General features: G+C 40.3%; 1 long non-coding RNA gene across 1 annotated transcript; it reads left to right on the top strand.

Annotated features, from left to right (window-relative positions):
- The first annotated feature begins 314 nt into the window (after positions 1 to 314).
- LOC106608677 (uncharacterized) lies at positions 315 to 2,660 on the top strand. The gene is made up of 3 exons (XR_001329562.2): positions 315 to 641; positions 796 to 847; positions 2,148 to 2,660. It is a non-coding gene; the product is annotated as an uncharacterized lncRNA (long non-coding RNA).
- The last annotated feature ends 16,807 nt before the right edge of the window (positions 2,661 to 19,467 follow it).

Genomic DNA, 19,467 nt, shown 5'->3' with positions numbered 1-19,467 from the left:
GGCTACACAAGATCATAACATGAATAATACATTTCATAAGACGCATGACCAATTGTAGCTTACGTTTTCTTCTTTAACCAATTGAAACATAAGGCAGGCACTAAATTGATTGAAATGCTCACCATTGGTCAGAACAGAGCAGAGGCGGGGCTACAATGTAAATATGGTTGTAGTTCTATAAATATTCAATAAAATGCAGTGTGGTTGGTCAATTATGTCATTAATATACATTAATACACAGAGATTAACCAATGGCTATAGATATACGATGGCGTTGGAAAAACCCGCCTTACTTCCGATTTTTGCCGAACTTCACCGATTCTTATTTTTTCCTCTCTAAGCAAAATTAAAAAAATCCGCGTTGTCTCGTTCGTCTCGCTCTGGATCGGCAACAACTCTTGGAAAAGAAGCTCGTTCGCGAGGCCTACCTCGACCTTTCGGAAATCAAAGTCATATTTAAAGTGTTTTTTTCGCTTAGTATTATTATTTTTAAATCAGTTAAAACTAGTTATTTTTCTTACTTTTTTAAGAAGATGTCGAAGTTACTGTTACTTTACAACAAAACAATTTTTTTTACGGGACTACGCGAGAATCCTCGGTCTCAAGTGGAAACCATGCCGGCGTGATCAGTGTTATTTTAAGTAAGTCAACTGGGAAAATCCGACAAAAGCCTGCGGTGTTTAATATAATAACGGTGAAAGACTTTACCATAATTAAAACGGGAAAGCTTGAAATACTCGTTTTTAGAGCAAAATTTGTTAATGTTATGGACATTTCATTTATATTCTGAAATAGGGACGAGATTGGAAGGCCACGTCTAAAACGAAGTGACAGCTTGGCTTTGGCGGTAAGTGTCTTGCCAGTTAGCAAGCCAAAGTCTATGTAAAATCAGATTTCCACATAGTTGTACTAGAATGTTTGGTTAGTGTTCAAATGTTCAGCTTTAAAAAAAAAGTGTATATATAACACAGTTACCTACACGTTAGCCTAAATCAGGGGTCAATAGCCCTGTTCCTGGAGTGCCGCAGAAAACAAGAGTTTGTTCCAATTAGGCACCACACCTGACCAACAACTAATTGGTAATTTCGGCGATTGCCCAAATTCAACACTCTTGATTTCCAAGGTCGGCACTCCAGTACCAGGGTTGCCTACCCCTGGCTAAGTAGTTAGCACGATGTAGCTAATGTTAGTTGCTAGCCAGCCATCTAACGTCGTTACCCCTTTGTGGGCACTGTAAAAACCCGCCATTGAATAGGCTGTCTAACTAACGATGGAAAATGAGCAATAAATATTTGATATTATTTTAGCGCTGATTTTTGTTTAAATGTCACCGAGTACAATAGAGGCGCATTGGCTAGCTAACTAGTGTTTCATTTTTAAAAGGAAAACATCAGGCTAATATACCTAACTAGTTGCAAGCAAAATGGCACCCAGAGCGACCAGGTAACGCTAGTTAACTAGCCAACCTCAGTCACTAGCTACCCTGTTGGTCAGTTGTATAAATACGTTAGCTAAGTCTATAAATTCATAGAAAGAGGGATGGCATGGAGTTTGTTAGTTTTGATAGTTACGATAGTTGGCTACCGGACTGCTTAAGTTATTTGTACACATGTTGCGTAATCTTGCGAGTTAGCTGAGTTGGCATGTAACTTTTTAATCTATACAACATGGTCAAAACACTGCTGGACATGGCTAGTTGTCTGTCTGGCGCTCGGACTAAGCAGTTAGCTAGCAGCTCATGACATTCGCTGGTCGTTTTTTTTTTTCAATATCGTTGCTATACATTTATTTCGTTGGATACTTGAATGTTAATTAATGTTTTTTTGGGACCATTTTGTTTCCCGTCTTAATTACTAGCTACTACCAACTAACTTAGCGTTGTACATTCAACGTTGAAACCTCGTCTCAACATGGCGGTGTTGAGGCTTGTGCTTCTTGTTGGCAAGAAAAATTGAGTCCTGTTAGCTACCAGAGAAACCGAAAGTTAGCGTTCAAGCAGACCAGTTGTTGGATATACTTTTAAATAGTAGATGTGTTGTATAACCTTGACAGCTTACATATTCAGGTACCATCTAAATTGAGTTCAGTGATTATACTAATTAGGTAGCGAGCTATTTCTCCGTTTCACGAATTTCCTGTGTCACTAGGTACCAGAAGTGTTTTCACCATGGAAGGACCTGGTTGTTGCCACTGACTGGCTCTGGAGTGGACCAGCCACTGTAGACATTGTTAACAAAACTCTTGCTACAGAACATTACCACAAGACCAAGAGGTCTTCAACTGAAAATGTACACCTAATAACTGACGTAACATATTGTAGAATGTTGTCCCCCTTTAACAACTTTTTTGTTTGTTCTTGCATGAGTGTGTAGCCAGGAGGACTTTTTAAAGACTAGAGCAAGTAGGTTTAACAGGGATGTTGTTACAGATATGATCACATTGATTGCACTGCATCGGTTGATTTTAAACTGCATGTCCATAAACCAATCAGTTTGCATTACCGATTTGCAAATACTTTTCTTAGTGGCTAGGCTCTTCTGTATGCTGGTCCTTTTTAAAGTATAGAATGGTAGTTGCAAATGTACTCCTCGATTTGTTGAGTGACGAAATGAACTGATTGTAACTGCATTTTGTTTAAAGTAATAAAGAAATCAAAGTTACTTATTGACTCTGTTTGTGTTTGGGAATTTAAGGGTGTTTGACTGTTGACAGCATGAACATGCCACTTTGCTCTCATAATTTATTTGGCAGACTCTGTACATGACAGTTGTCAAGTTCCCACCCTCAAGCTGTTGTAGTAGTCAGCTGTATCATTATTACTTCCAAGTGCTTTTATGAATCAGATTTTTTTTTACAGCCTGAATTCAAAATATTAATAGTTTTTTTTTTCTCAACCATCTACACACTACCCCATATTGACAACATGTTTTTAGAAATGTTTGGTATTTGATAAAAAATGAAATGCATCTCATTTACGTAAGTATTCACACCCCTGATTCCGCTGTGAGTCTTTCTGGGTAAGTCTAAGCTTTCCACACCTGGATTGTGCAACATTTTCCCAATTTAAAAATGAAATATTTTCAAAATTCTTCAAGCTCTTTCAAATTGGTTGTTTATCATTGCTAGAAAACCTTTTTCAGGTCTTGCCATAGTTTTGACAAATCCATTTGAAAATCTAACTCGGCCACTGGAACATAACATGTCTTCTTGCTAAGCAACTCCAGTGTATATTTGGGCTTGTGTTTTAGGTTATTGTCCTGCAGAAAGGTGAATTAATCTCCCAGTGTTTGGTAGAAAGCAAAAACACCAGGTTTTCCTAGAGGATTTTGCCTGTGCTTAGCACCTTTCCGTTTCTTTTTTTTTTATCCTGAAAAACTCCCCAGCCCTTTCGATTACAAGCATACCCATACTATGATGCAGCCACCACTATGCTTGAAAATATGGAGAGTGGTACTCACTAATGTGTTTTATTGGATTCAACACATTTTTTGCCGTATTACTTTAGTGCCTTGTTGCAAACAGGATGCATGTTTTATTCTGTACAGGCTTCCTTTTTTTCACTCTGTCAATTAGGTTAGTATTGTGGAGCCCCTACAGTGTTGTTCCATCCTCAGTTTTCTCCTATCACAGCCATTAAAGTCTGTAGCTGTTTCAATAGGTCTCATGGTGAAATCTCTGAGCAGTTTCCTTCCTCTCTGAGTTAGGAAGGACGCCTGTATCTTTGTAGTAACTGGCTGTATTAATACACCATAAGTGTAATGAATAACTTCATGCTCAAAGGGATATTCAATGTCTGCTTTTTCTCTGGTCTTTGTGGTATGTGTGGGGTACAGAGATGAGGTAGTAGTCATGTTAAACACTTATTGTACACAGTGAGTCCATGCAACTTACTTTGTGACTTGTTAATAAGCACATCTTTTAATTCATTTGTAAAGATGTTGATAAAACATAATTCCACTTTGACATTATGGGGTATTGTATGTAGGCCAGTGACATCTCTATTTAATCAATTTTAAATTCAGGCTGTAACAACAATGTGAAAAAAAAAGTCAAGAGTTGTGAATACTTTCTGAAGGCACTGTAAAAGGCTACCACTCTACTGTTATACAAACAAACCATTATCAGTCTTTTGGCTCCCCCTTATGGTCTATGATGCCAATGGCATGCTTTGTAATGAAATTGCGCAACAACAGTTCATATGCGGAAATGTCCCCTACCTGCTCTCAGCCTCCTACTGGCAACAAGACACTGGTGCATGGGTAAGTGACAGCCATAACAGCTGTGTGCCAACAGCATAGTATATGCATGTAATGCCTATTCTGCCTACATTCAAAACAGGTAACCTGGTCCAATATACTCTTTGTTAATGTTGATTCATTAGCATCACCCCTCTTGCATGGAGGTCCTAAAGTCAATGGATTCTGTCTTTGTTTGTCATATGATTTAGGCCTATCTTAGTTCACATTTTATGTTGAGCCACAGGCCCAGATTGGACCTTATCACTCAGTAACTTTGAGTTGTAAATTGTGACTTGTTTTCCTAGAGAGGGTGACTAATCTACCATGTGAATACTGATCTGTGAGTATGACATTTGTGGGTGTGTGTAACACTTGAAATTTGAGACTAGTGTCCTCAGTGGGATGGGTGACGTACATCAGCGTACTTGTTTTTGTGTTATATTCATTGAAGGGCTTACAATTACCCTTGTCCAGAAGGAGTTCTCATTTTCAGTGTTTGCCTGGCAGTGTGTGAGCGCGCGAGCCAGCGACAGAGCTGGGTGAGTAAGCGAGGGAGTCCTCTGTAGCACAGGGAGGAAGGGAGGGACGTTCGGAGATAGGGAGGGACCCAGGAACAGCAGGGGAGGAGATAGAAGTGACTCCATTTTGACTCCGAGATTCTGGACCCCTGTTTAAACGTCTCCGACGGAAGGTAGGCTAAGAGCCAGAGGAAATAGTGGGGAGGGAGTGTAGATTATGTAGCTTTTTATTCCTGCCATTACCACCGATGTCCCAGGTACACATGCACCTGTAGTGCAGGCCTATTACTAACGATTGGGCTTGGTTTGCTATGTGTGTGTATTCTTGTCTTTGTCTGCCACACTTTTAAGGTACACATAAAGCATCTTAATTAAACACATGAAATGACATACTATGTAATACCATAGGTAAATGTGGTTCTATCAGGTCATTGACTTAATACTCATTGTTTTTTCGCACATGATTTAGAAATGGTCAGCCCTGTTACATGTGCCTGATGACTTCTCAGCCAGGTTTGCCATCAGTAGGCCACCTGACCGGGTCACAACATGGGACTGCGGTTTCTTAATCATTTGTGAATTCCTTCCATTCAGGACACGTTGCTGTGCAAATCACTTGTGGAAATCCAGTATCTGCAATTATTGAATTCCACCCCGTGTCTAATCACATGATCAAAAGAGAGATTTAATTTCAGATTCAGCCCATTCTGATAATATTAGTACCTAACAGACTAATTGGTCAAGCATAAATGTTTAGCTTCCAACTCCATAAAAACATTTTTAGTTTCAGTTTATATACACTGGCCCGCAGTTTCATAATAAAATGGATCATGACGTTTAGTAAGAGGCACGCTCTTGCTTGTTTAACAAATATAAACGGAACAAGTGAGCTGTTCTCTTGAAAGGCATCCCAGACCTTCACAGGGAGCCCAGGGAATGTCCTGTCTCCTTTACCGTTTGTTTTGATGACGTCACCAAGTGGCTCTCTTTTAGACATCCCTAAGCATCCACCCATCAGATCCAACCTTAATGTCTCACGTAGGCATTTGTTATAGTGATTCTTGCGTCGTTTGGCAGACATGGTAGTAATTTAAGATGCTTTGATATTTAAGGATCCAAGTCTGAGGGAACACTTTGTCTTCTTACAGGAGGCACGGAGAGCTTTTGGAGGAGATTCACACACGTGACGTTCCATTGTGTGAAGGCTTTTGGAGCCTCTTTCTTTTCCGGAACTATCTGAGGTGCTAAATGAATTGCACTTCATCCCACCTCCGGTCACAATCGGTTTAGTGTTGATCTGGGCTCCGTGCGGTGCGACAAAGTCTGGCACTAGCAGCACGGTTGAGTCCTCCTATCCTCCCCCAGAGGACTGCCCCTGACTCCGGCCATCTCCCCTTCCCTCTCTTGGTCTTTCTATCCTTCACGCCCTGCCCTTTCCCTAATTCTATTTACCTCTCCCCTTTTTTTGCTGCCTCGCTCACACCCGCACCACCTCCCCTCTCCCTCACCGCCTCCCCTGTCCTTTATTCCCTCTTCTTCTCCCTCTCTCTTATGTTCTTCTTCCCCCTGTCACTCTCTCCCATACCTCCTCCCTTCACCCATATTCTCTCTCCTTCTCTTCTCTGCCTCTCCCTCCCTCTCTCATACTGAGCTGTAGAGACTACCAGATGCTGGCTGCACGGACTCTCCCCTTGCCCAACCACTGTTTTCTTTATCTCTCTCTGTTTTTTTGCTCTGCCTCTGTTATATTTTCTCTGGCTTGGTGCCATCGCCTCTGACCATCTGCCTCTTTCTTTCTCGCTCTCTTTCTCCCGATGTCAACGGTATTATCATAGTGTTTGTCCTTTTTTTTTATCACTGGGGAATGATTTCATTTAGTCACTCCCCGCTCTCCCTCACACGTTCCCTTTCTCTTTCTTTTGCTGTTCCTCACATCCATTCTCTTTTCTCGGTGTCAAATTGAGGTGTGCCTGCTATTTAAAGAGGCATTGCGGAAGAGCTGGGGTGTTGACAGCGCTCTGAAAAAGTATGCCGTTTTAGGAACAGGAAGTATCATAAACCCGGATTGCAGCACTAAAGGCCCGCCCGCCACACAGTCAACGCACAGCTACTTCCTACTCGCCGCTGAACACCAGCAAATTAACCCTCCTCTCCTGCTTATAAGAGAATTATGCCCCACTCCTCCCTCACCAATACCCCCGCCCCACTGCCCCCACCCTACCAGCTCTCCTGAATCGAGCACATATAACAGGCTCTTCACTCCTCCACCAAGTTCTCTACACTCTCACTCTTTCTCTTGTGTACACTCTCCTTCTCCCTCTCTTTGCCAGTACAGCATGCCTGAGTAGCTGCCTGGAGATGAAGAAGCTAATTAATTTGATTTAGCCGTTCTTTCCCTGGCAGTGGAAAATCCACCCCCCTTCTCTCTCCCTCCTCCCCAACACCACCACCACCACCACAAACCATATCAGTCACCCCTCCCAGATGATTTTCCACCAATCTTTTCCAGTCTCTTTTAGAGGTGTTCCCTTTCCCCTTCTCCCTTCTCCTCCTCTCCTTTCCTTTCCTTTCCTTTCCTTTCCCCTTCTCATCCTTTCCCATTCTCTTCCTCTCCGTTCCTTTCCCCTTCTCTTCCTCTCCGTTCCTTTCCCCTTCTCTTCCTATCCTATCCTTTCCCCTTCTCCTCCTCTCCTTTCCTGTTCGCATTTCCTATTCTCCTTTCCTGTTCCCTTCTCCTCCTCTCCTTTCCTTTCCCCTCGAAGCAACCATGTGTTTTAGGTTCGCTCTTGGTTGTATATTAAATTAAATCACTATACACTAGTCACCTCCGTACTAAAATAAACTAAATCACTATCCACTAGTCACCTCCATATTAAACTAAACTAAATCACTATCCACTAGTCACCTCCGTATTAAACTAAACTAAATCACTATCCACTAGTCACCTCCGTATTAAACTAAACTAAATCACTATCCACTAGTCACCTCCATATTAAACTAAATCACTATCCACTAGTCACCTCCGTATTAAACTAAACTAAATCACTATCCACTAGTCACATCCATATTAAACTAAATCACTATCCACTAGTCACCTCCGTACTAAACTAAACTGAATCACTATCCACTAGTCACCTCCGTATTAAACTAAACTAAATCACTATCCACTAGTCACCTCCATATTAAACTAAACTAAATCACTATCCACTAGTCACCTCCATATTAAACTAAATCACTATCCACCAGTCACCTCCGTACTAAACTAAACTGAATCACTATCCACTAGTCACCTCCATATTAAACTAAACTAAATCACTATCCACTAGTCACCTCCGTATTAAACTAAACTAAATCACTATCCACTAGTCACCTCCATATTAAACTAAATCACTATCCACTAGTCACCTCCATATTAAACTAAATCACTATCCACTAGTCACCTGTGTATTAAAATAATCTGAATCACTATCTGTTAGTCACCTCCATATTAAACTAAACTAAACTAAACTAAATCACTGTCCATTAGTCACCTCCATATTAAACTAAACTAAATCACTGTCCATTAGTCACCTCCATATTAAACTAAACTAAACTAAATCACTGTCCATTAGTCACCTCCATATTAAACTAAACTAAACTAAATCACTGTCCATTAGTCACCTCCATATTAAACTAAACTAAACTAAATCACTGTCCACTAGTCACCTCCGTATTAAACTAAACTAAATCACTATCCACTAGTCACCTCCGTATTAAACTAAACTAAATCACTATCCACTAGTCACCTCCGTATTAAACTAAACTAAATCACTGTCCATTAGTCACCTCCATATTAAACTAAACTAAACTAAATCACTGTCCATTAGTCAACTCCATATTAAACTAAACTAAATCACTATCCACTAGTCACCTCCATATTAAACTAAACTAAATCACTATCCACTAGTCACCTCCATATTAAACTAAACTAAATCACTATCCACTAGTCGCCTCCATATTAAACTAAACTGAATCACTATCCACTAGTCACCTCCATATTAAACTAAACTGAATCACTATCCACTAGTCACTTCCGTATTAAACTAAACTAAATCACTATCCACTAGTCACCTCCGTATTAAACTAAACTGAATCACTATCCACTAGTCACCTCCGTATTAAACTAAACTAAATCACTATCCACTAGTCATCTCCGTATTAAACTAAACTGAATCACTATCCACTAGTCACCTCCATATTAAACTAAATCATTATCCACTAGTCACCTCCGTATTAAACTAAACTAAATCACTATCCACTAGTCATCTCCGTATTAAACTAAATCACTATCCACTAGTCACATCCGTACTAAACTAAACTGAATCACTATCCACTAGTCACCTCCGTATTAAACTAAACTAAATCACTATCCACTAGTCACCTCCATATTAAACTAAACTAAATCACTATCCACTAGTCACCTCCATACTAAACTAAACTGAATCACTATCCACTAGTCACCTCCGTATTAAACTAAATCACTATCCACTAGTCACCTCCATATTAAACTAAACTAAATCACTATCCACTAGTCACCTCCGTATTAAACTAAACTGAATCACTATCCACTAGTCACCTCCATATTAAACTAAATCATTATCCACTAGTCACCTCCGTATTAAACTAAACTAAATCACTATCCACTAGTCATCTCCGTATTAAACTAAATCACTATCCACTAGTCACCTCCGTACTAAACTAAACTGAATCACTATCCACTAGTCACCTCCGTATTAAACTAAATCACTATCCACTAGTCACCTCCATATTAAACTAAACTAAATCACTATCCACTAGTCACCTCCGTACTAAACTAAACTGAATCACTATCCACTAGTCACCTCCGTACTAAACTAAACTGAATCACTATCCACTAGTCACCTCCGTACTAAACTAAACTGAATCACTATCCACCAGTCACCTCCGTATTAAACTAAATCACTATCCACTAGTCACCTCCATATTAAACTAAACTAAATCACTATCCACTAGTCACCTCCGTATTAAACTAAATCACTATCCACTAGTCACCTCCGTATTAAACTAAATCACTATCCACTAGTCACCTCCATATTAAACTAAATCACTATCCACTAGTCACCTCCATATTAAACTAAATCACTATCCACTAGTCACCTCCGTACTAAACTAAACTGAATCACTATCCACTAGTCACCTCCGTATTAAACTAAACTAAATCACTATCCACTAGTCACCTCCGTATTAAACTAAATCACTATCCACTAGTCACCTCCATATTAAACTAAATCACTATCCACTAGTCACCTCCATATTAAACTAAATCACTATCCACTAGTCACCTCCGTATTAAACTAAACTAAATCACTATCCACTAGTCACATCCATATTAAACTAAATCACTATCCACTAGTCACCTCCGTACTAAACTAAACTGAATCACTATCCACTAGTCACCTCCGTACTAAACTAAACTGAATCACTATCCACTAGTCACCTCCATATTAAACTAAATCATTATCCACTAGTCACCTCCGTATTAAACTAAACTAAATCACTATCCACTAGTCATCTCCGTATTAAACTAAATCACTATCCACTAGTCACCTCCGTACTAAACTAAACTGAATCACTATCCACTAGTCACCTCCGTATTAAACTAAATCACTATCCACTAGTCACCTCCATATTAAACTAAACTAAATCACTATCCACTAGTCACCTCCGTACTAAACTAAACTGAATCACTATCCACTAGTCACCTCCGTACTAAACTAAACTGAATCACTATCCACTAGTCACCTCCGTATTAAACTAAACTAAATCACTATCCACTAGTCACCTCCGTATTAAACTAAATCACTATCCACTAGTCACCTCCATATTAAACTAAATCACTATCCACTAGTCACCTCCGTATTAAACTAAACTAAATCACTATCCACTAGTCACATCCATATTAAACTAAATCACTATCCACTAGTCACCTCCGTACTAAACTAAACTGAATCACTATCCACTAGTCACCTCCGTATTAAACTAAACTAAATCACTATCCACTAGTCACCTCCGTATTAAACTAAATCACTATCCACTAGTCTCTCCATATTAAAATAAACTAAATCACTATCCACTAGTCACCTCCGTATTAAACTAAACTAAATCACTATCCACTAGTCACATCCATATTAAACTAAATCACTATCCACTAGTCACCTCCGTACTAAACTAAACTGAATCACTATCCACTAGTCACCTCCGTATTAAACTAAACTAAATCACTATCCACTAGTCACCTCCATATTAAACTAAATCACTATCCACTAGTCATCTGTGTATTAAAATAATCTGAATCACTATCCATTAGTCACCTCCATATTAAACTAAACTAAACTAAATCACTGTCCATTAGTCAACTCCATATTAAACTAAACTAAATCACTATCCACTAGTCAGCTCCGTATTAAACTAAACTAAATCACTATCCACTAGTCAGCTCCGTATTAAACTAAACTAAATCACTATCCACTAGTCACCTCCGTATTAAACTAAACTAAATCACTATCCACTAGTCACCTCCGTATTAAACTAAACTAAATCACTATCCACTAGTCACCTCCGTATTAAACTAAACTAAATCACTATCCACTAGTCACCTCCATATTAAACTAAATCACTATCCACTAGTCACCTGTGTATTAAAATAATCTGAATCACTATCTGTTAGTCACCTCCATATTAAACTAAACTGAATCACTATCCACTAGTCACCTCCGTATTAAACTAAACTAAATCACTATCCACTAGTCACCTCCGTATTAAACTAAATCACTATCCACTAGTCACCTCCATATTAAACTAAACTAAACTAAATCACTGTCCATTAGTCAACTCCATATTAAACTAAACTAAATCACTATCCACTAGTCAGCTCCGTATTAAACTAAACTAAATCGCTATCCACTAGTCACCTCCGTATTAAACTAAACTAAATCACTATCCACTAGTCACCTCCGTATTAAACTAAACTAAATCACTATCCACTAGTCACCTCCGTATTAAACTAAATCACTATCCACTAGTCACCTCCGTACTAAACTAAACTGAATCACTATCCACTAGTCACCTCCATATTAAACTAAACTAAATCACTATCCACTAGTCACCTCCGTATTAAACTAAATCACTATCCTCTTGTCACCTCCATATTAAACTAAATCACTATCCACTAGTCACCTCCATATTAAACTAAATCACTATCCACTAGTCACCTCCATATTAAACTAAATCACTATCCACTAGTCACCTCCATATTAAACTAAATCACTATCCACTAGTCACCTCCATATTAAACTAAATCACTATCCACTAGTCACCTCCATATTAAACTAAATCACTATCCACTAGTCACCTCCGTATTAAACTAAGTCACTATCCACTAGTCACCTCCGTATTAAACTAAACTAAATCACTATCCACTAGTCACCTCCGTATTAAACTAAACTAAATCACTATCCACTAGTCACCTCCGTATTAAACTAAACTAAATCACTATCCACTAGTCACCTCCGTATTAAACTAAATCACTATCCACTAGTCACCTCCATATTAAACTAAATCCACTAGTACTCCATATTAAACTAAATCACTATCCACTAGTCACCTCCATATTAAACTAAACCAAAGCACTATCCACTAGTCACCTCCATATTAAACTAAGTCACTATCCACTAGTCACCTCCGTATTAAACTAAACTAAATCACTATCCACTAGTCACCTCCGTATTAAACTAAACTAAATCACTATCCACTAGTCACCGCCGCTCAGTGCTGTTCAGTTCTAATTTTCCAGTCTTCACTGGCGCACGTTGTGTGACTCAACACTAGCTGTGGTTGCTCAGACAGAAGGCATGCCACCCTAATCCGCTGTGACATGCTGCATGTTCGATCACGTTGCTGGTTTGGGGCATCTGCCAAATTGATGCAGGTAATCATGTGACAGACATGATGTATGCTGTAAATCATGTGCATTTATGCAAGAGTATGTATTTGTGTGTGCGTTGAAGAGTTCCAATATGTGTGTGTGCGTTTGCAAATTTGCTTGCATGCGATTCTGCATGTTTGTGGGTGTGCAAGTGTTGCCAATGTAAGTATGCATGTGTAATTGATTTTCTAATACATTTTTTTCTGTCTGCTGGCCAGAGTGAATGCTCGCCAACCTGACCCCTTCATGGGGCGACTTAATTCCTGTTCCCATTTAAGATGACCCCTGACCTTTTAACCTGAGGTAAACTTCTCTGGACTTCCCACTTCAGCAGGTTTGTCTCTTTAGGGGTAGTTTTGGTTCTAGTTCTTCTCTAGGCTTCCGCCATGAACTCAAGGCTGCTAGTCAAATACATCAAAATGCAGTAGTAGCTGCCTCGGTATCAGTATCAGCCACAGTACTGGCGGTTTCAAGCAGGACTCATGACAGATACTGTAGAGACCGGATTCTACTGAATACAAAGTCAAGTGCTGTTGAATGTATGATGTCCGCTCACTGTTGAAATCAATTGCATTGTTGAAATTATTTAATGCTTTTCAGGTCCCTATTTTTCAGTCTTTCTGTCAAACCTGACAATAACCATGATACATTTCGAGAAAATATATTTATGTTGTGTTTATAGATTGTAAACTAAAAAAATAAATAAATATAGTCACACACTCCATATATATTGCCCAGCAAAACGGCCAAAAGGTATTTTTTCTTGTACTGTTTTCAACACACTTACTTCAAGACTGCTTTTGTGTAGTTGGGCACGAGTTTCTAAAACGATATGAATGGTGAATGGTTTTACAATGAAACTCATTCTAAACTCTTCGACCGAAAGTATCACTCCATAATGGCTCGGGTTTCCCAGCAAATGGCTGCCTTGGCGCTTCCATCTTTGTGAATTCAGATGTTTGTGTCGCTTGGTAGCACAGCATGAAAAGCTATGATCACGTTTGGGCAAACGCCCATGAATAGGGACGGCTGGACGACGGGACTCCCTCTGAATACAGAGTTTGTGGCCGGCCGCCACTGCAACAAGACAGGGCAAACACTCGTGGGACTGGTCAGCCACACTCCAGTAACGTGAGCATGTGTGCACACCCCTCACTATAATTACCGCCAACAGCCGCAATTACCCAACCCCCAAATCACACGCACGCACCACTTTATGTGAAAAACACACACACTTTCCCTGTCACAAGCACACTCATACTCTGTCACCCACCGACTCTCTCTCTCCATTGGTGAAAGAGTGTATTGGAGGGGAGAGAAAAGCAACAAAGTTCCTTGAAGAGCTGAAGAGGTTACAGCAGCATCACCCAATCCCAGCACCGTTCCCATGGAGACAAGTGTGCTGGTATACAGTCAGGTCCATAATTATTGGCACCCTTGACAAAGATGAGCAAAAAATACTGTATATAATAAATAATACAAATACTGAGCTGTATTGTACGCTCAATACAATTGAGTAGTTATATTATTTTATACTAATACAATTGCTCAGAGAAAGAGATTTTGTTTAACAAGTGATATAAAAAAGAATCTCAAACATAGGGCTCAAGTTATTGGCCCCCGTTATCAATACTCTAGCACACTCCCCTTGCGAAGAGAACGTCACTGAGCCTTTTTCTCAAATGTTTTGTGAGATTGGAGAACACGTTGGGAGAGATCTTGGACCATTCCTCCATACAGAATCCTTCCAGATCCCTGATATCCATCGTCCGGAGACTGAGATGACCATTGCAAAATGTTGATTTTTGTGGTCAATTAACCATTTCTTTGTGGATTTTGATTAGTGCTTGGGTTAAAATTTTGAGGAAGACAACTGATTAAATTGTTTATTAATCAAATGTGTTTTGTGTTCACATTTTTATTTTTATACTGATCAAAATACACATTTAGTAACGACAGTTTAAACTACATGCAGAGTAAAACTTTTGCATGACTTAATACAATTATTTTATCATTAAGAGTGGGAAAACGGTGCTTCTGCATCGATAAGCACACCAAAGTAATAAAATAAAGATTGCTCTTCTTAAAGTTCATTTCACACCATAGCCTCCTGAATTTGGAAGATAACTTTTCTTTCATTTTGATTTGGGCACAAATGAAAATGTGGCACTGAATTGTCCACTCGCAGTTACAAGCCTGCTAGAGTTAGCGGCAGGTGGACCAACAATATCCATCATCGGATGAAGCCTGAGACGGAATGTGAAGCTTGCTTCGTAGTACACTCCTCAGACGGTGCTATGGCCAGATGACGTGAAAGCAGAGCTCTTTGGCCACGCACACCAGTGGTGGGTTTGGCATCGGAAAAAAACAGAAGCATATGCAGAAAAGTACCTCATACCAACGGTAAAACATGGTGGTGCATCTTTGATGTTATGGGGTTATTTTGCTTCCACTAGTCCTGGGGTCCTTGTTGAAGACATGCTCCTGAACTTTGGCGACTACTAAGTATTTTTTTAACCTCCAGCTTTAGGCTGGATGTATCAATGTGTCGTTCATACATGCATCGTCTATGAGCAGAATTACTGTTTTACCTCAATTAGCAACAAAATCCCTAGTTTGAAAGCGACTGTTTTTCTGGAAGATGTGTTGCGCCATTTTCCCTAAATGTCCCCCACATGGGCCAGCCCCCTAGCAATTCGAGTCCTAGCCAATGAGCTTCAGCCCCTTTTTATTTTTTTATTTATTTAACCTTTATTTAACTTGCCATTTGAGTGACACACAGCAGAGCAAGAGAGAGCATTGATGTACACATGCTCTACATGACCAAAAGTATGTGGACACCTGCTCGTCGAACATCTCATTCCAAAATCATGGGCATTAATAAAGTTGGCCCCCCCTTTGCTGCTATAACAGCCTCCACTCTTCTGGGGAGGTTTTCCACAAGATGTTGGAACATTGCTGCGAGGACTTGCTTCCATTCAGCCACAAGAGCATTAGTGGGGTTGGGCACTGATGTTGAGTGATTAGGCCTGGCTCGCAGTCGGCATTCCAATTCATCCCAAAAGTGTTTGATGGGGTTGAGGTCAGGTCTCTGTGCATGCCAGTCAAGTTCTTCCAAACCGATCTCGACAAACCATTTCTGTATTGACCTCGCTTTTTGCACGGGGGCATTGTCATGCTGAAACAGGAAAGGGCCTTCCCGAAACTGTTGTCTAGAATGTCTTTGTAATGCTGAAGCGTTAAGATTAACCGTCACTGGAGCTAAGGGGCCTATCCCGAACCATGAAAAACAGCCTCAGACCATTATTCCTCCTCCTAACTTTACAGTTGGCACTATGCATTCGGACAGGAAGCGTTCTCCTGGCATCTGCCAAACCCAGATTCGTCCGTCGGACTGCTAGATGTTGAAGCGTGATTCATCACTCCAGAGAACGCGTTTCCCCTGCTCCAGAGTCCAGTGACGGCAAGCTTTACACTGCTCCAGCCGACTTGGCATTTTGCATGGTGATCTTGGGCTTGTGTGCGGCTGCTCGGCCATGGAAACCCATTTCATTAAGCTCCTGACGAACAGTTCTTCTGCTGATGTTGCTTCCAGAGGTAGTTTGGAGCTCGGAAGTGAGTGTTGCAACCGAGAACAGGAGATGTTTACACTTTACGCGTTTCAGCACTTGGCAGTCCCATTCTGTGAGCTTGTGTGGCCTACCACTTCACAGTTAAGTCAGTGTTGCTTCTTGACGTGTCCACTTTACAGTAACAGCACATAAAGTTAACCGGGGCAGCTCTAGCAGGGCAGAATTTGAGAAACTGACTTGTTGGAAAGGTGGCATGCCGTCGTATGACGGTGCCACGTTGAAAGTCACTGAGCTTTTCAGTAAGGCCATTCTACTGCCAACGTTTGTCTATGGAGATGCACGCATGGTGCTCGCATGGGCGTGTGCTTGATTTCTATGCACCTGTCAGCAACGGGTGTGGCTGAAATATCCAAATCCACTCATTTGAAGGCGTGCCCACTTACTTTTGTACAAATAGTGTATGTGCACTAGGGAATCACATGGGTAACTAGGATCTCAGGACTGTCCCGGGAACACTCTTCACATTTCCTGAAAAAATAAAATGACAAGACCCGGGAAATTACATTTCCCCCAAATCAAATTGTATTGGTCACGTACACATGGTTAGCAGATGTTATTGTGAGCGTAGCAAAATGCTTGTGCTTCTAGTTCCGACAGTGCAGCATTATCTAACAAGTAATATTTAACAATTCCACAACAACTACCTAATACACACAAATCTAAGTAAGGAATGGAATAAGAATATATAAATATATGGATGAGCAATATCAGAGTGGCATAGGCTAAGATGCAATAGACAGTGTAGAATACAGTATATACATATGAGATGAGTAAACCAGTGTCACCACTAATGCAATTCCACAAAATACACAACATTCACAGTATCAGATTTTAGCAAAAAGTAAAACAGCACATTATCCAAACATGTTGTCCATGGAAGCCTTTAGTCTAACATATGCACTTCACACAAAGTTGCCATAAAAAAAAATAAACATGGACACTGATGGATTGCACACGCGACCCGGATGCAGTTAATAAACCCTCCAGTAAACCCCTACACACCTACATAATGTATATAGCCTTTAAAAGAACGTTTGCCTCTTTGAACTGTCATTGTGACTCTTCAGACAGTGACAAATTTGATAGGCCTCTGCACAATTCACTACATAGGCGTGTCTCTGTCACAGACATGAAGTCTGTTAATAATTCAGAGAGGCATGAATAATGGTGATTGAGAAAGTTACAGACGCACAAATACCATACCCCCCAAAAAAATCTAACCTCCCTCTTATTGTAATGGTGAGAGGTTAGCGTGTCTTGGGGGTATGATATTTGTGTGTCTAACTTTCTCACTCATCATTATTCACGGTTCATTCAGAACTATCCGTAATCATGGTAGCATCCACATTAATGTAGAAGTTTTTAGAAAAATTATATTATTTTTTTCAATAAGTGACTCCAAAATTACACAATACATCATATACCATTAATTTCTATTGGGCACAAAATCATCTGAACACAACCAAAACAAACAGCAAATGCATCTAACAAGTTTGTAGCTTTACAAGCGTGATGTAATCATTGTGTACTAGGAATATGGGACCAAATACTAAACGTTTGACTACTTTAATACACAAGTGAATTTGTCCCCCCCTAAAATGGGGGGATTATGTACAAAAACTGCTGTAATTTCCAAACGGTTCACCCAATGTTGATTTAAAATGTCCTCAAATTAAAGCTGACAGTCTGCACTTTAACCTCATAGTCATTGTATCATTTCAAATTCCAAGTGCTGGAGTACAGAGCCAAAACAACAACAAAAATTGTCACTGTCACAATACTTTTGGAGATCACTGTACCACTTTTGGCTCGTGAGCTTTACCTTCAGAACTACTGGCTAAAAAGTATACAAAAGTACCGGAGAATCTCTTTAAGGGCAATGGCATCATGAAGTTTACCAAGTACCAGGACATTTTAGCCAAAAACCTGGTTGCCTCTGCCAGGAGGCTGACACTTGGCCACAAGTGAATCTTCCAGCAAGACAATAACCCCAAATCCACAAAGAAATGGTTAATTGACCACCATCAGTCTCCAGACTTGAACCCCATTGAAAACCTGTGGTTTTAATTTTAGAAAAAGGCTGTGTCATTATCCTCGCAAGGGAAAGGTCCTGGAGTACTGAAAACAGGGTTGCCAATAATTTAACAATAATTACTTGTTAAAGAAAATCTCATTCTCTGAGGAATTCTATTAGTATAAAATCATCAAACTTTCCCAAAAATTGGAGCATGCAATATAGCTCTCTATCCCCCCCCCCAGAACATAAGATTCACACCGTTTTTGAATGGTGAGTTTGTCAAACCAAGGGTGTATTCACTAATGCACACCGTAACAAAACTTATTACAACAGAAATTAGTTTGTTGTTGGACAAGTTGAGGTAGTTCCTCCCCGCTTCGTTTTCTTCCGTTTGGTTTCTAGTGAATGCGACCCTGATGTTTCAAAGACTTTCTGACAACGGCAAGGGAAGATGTCATCATTTTGACATAAAAAAACACAGCAAGGCCATGCAGATGTCTTTTGACTGTCAGTCAACCAATCGATCGTACAGCAGAGCAGGGTGGAGTTGGACTTAGGGTCACTCACTCATGCAGTGAACCCCAAACACACACCTGACTTTTTCGCCATCGCTCGCTCCCCATAAACTTGAACCCTTTTTAACAGAGGCAATAAAAACAAAGACAGTGTGTCCCTGCCATTCTCTCTCTCTCTCTCTCTCTCTCCCCCCCCCCCTCTCTCTCTCCCTCTCTCTCCCCCACCCCTTCACTCTCTCGAACTCTCTTTGATCTCTGCTTCCCTCTTTCCGGCAACTTCACTTCCATCGGCCATCCAACTATTGTCTGTAGTCTCTCTCTTTCTCCCCCTCCCCCCTCTCTTTCTTTCTCTCTCTCTCTCTCTCTCTCTCTCTCTCTCTCTCTCTCTCTCTCCTAGTGCCCAGGTTTTTTTTTTTGGCATCGCTCCTGTTTGTTTTCAGCCATTTTGGGGACTGGCAGTGCTCGTAACAAACTGCTTAAATGGCGTCCTCTGCCTTTCTCTCTCTCTCTCTCTCTCTCTCTCGCCCTCCCTATCTTGCCGGGCT

This window comes from Salmo salar, chromosome ssa07, assembly GCF_905237065.1.
Source record: "Salmo salar chromosome ssa07, Ssal_v3.1, whole genome shotgun sequence".
Classification (NCBI taxonomy): Eukaryota; Metazoa; Chordata; class Actinopteri; order Salmoniformes; family Salmonidae; genus Salmo; species Salmo salar.
Note: the sequence above shows the minus strand (reverse complement) of the source record. Positions and strands in the feature narration are given on the sequence as shown.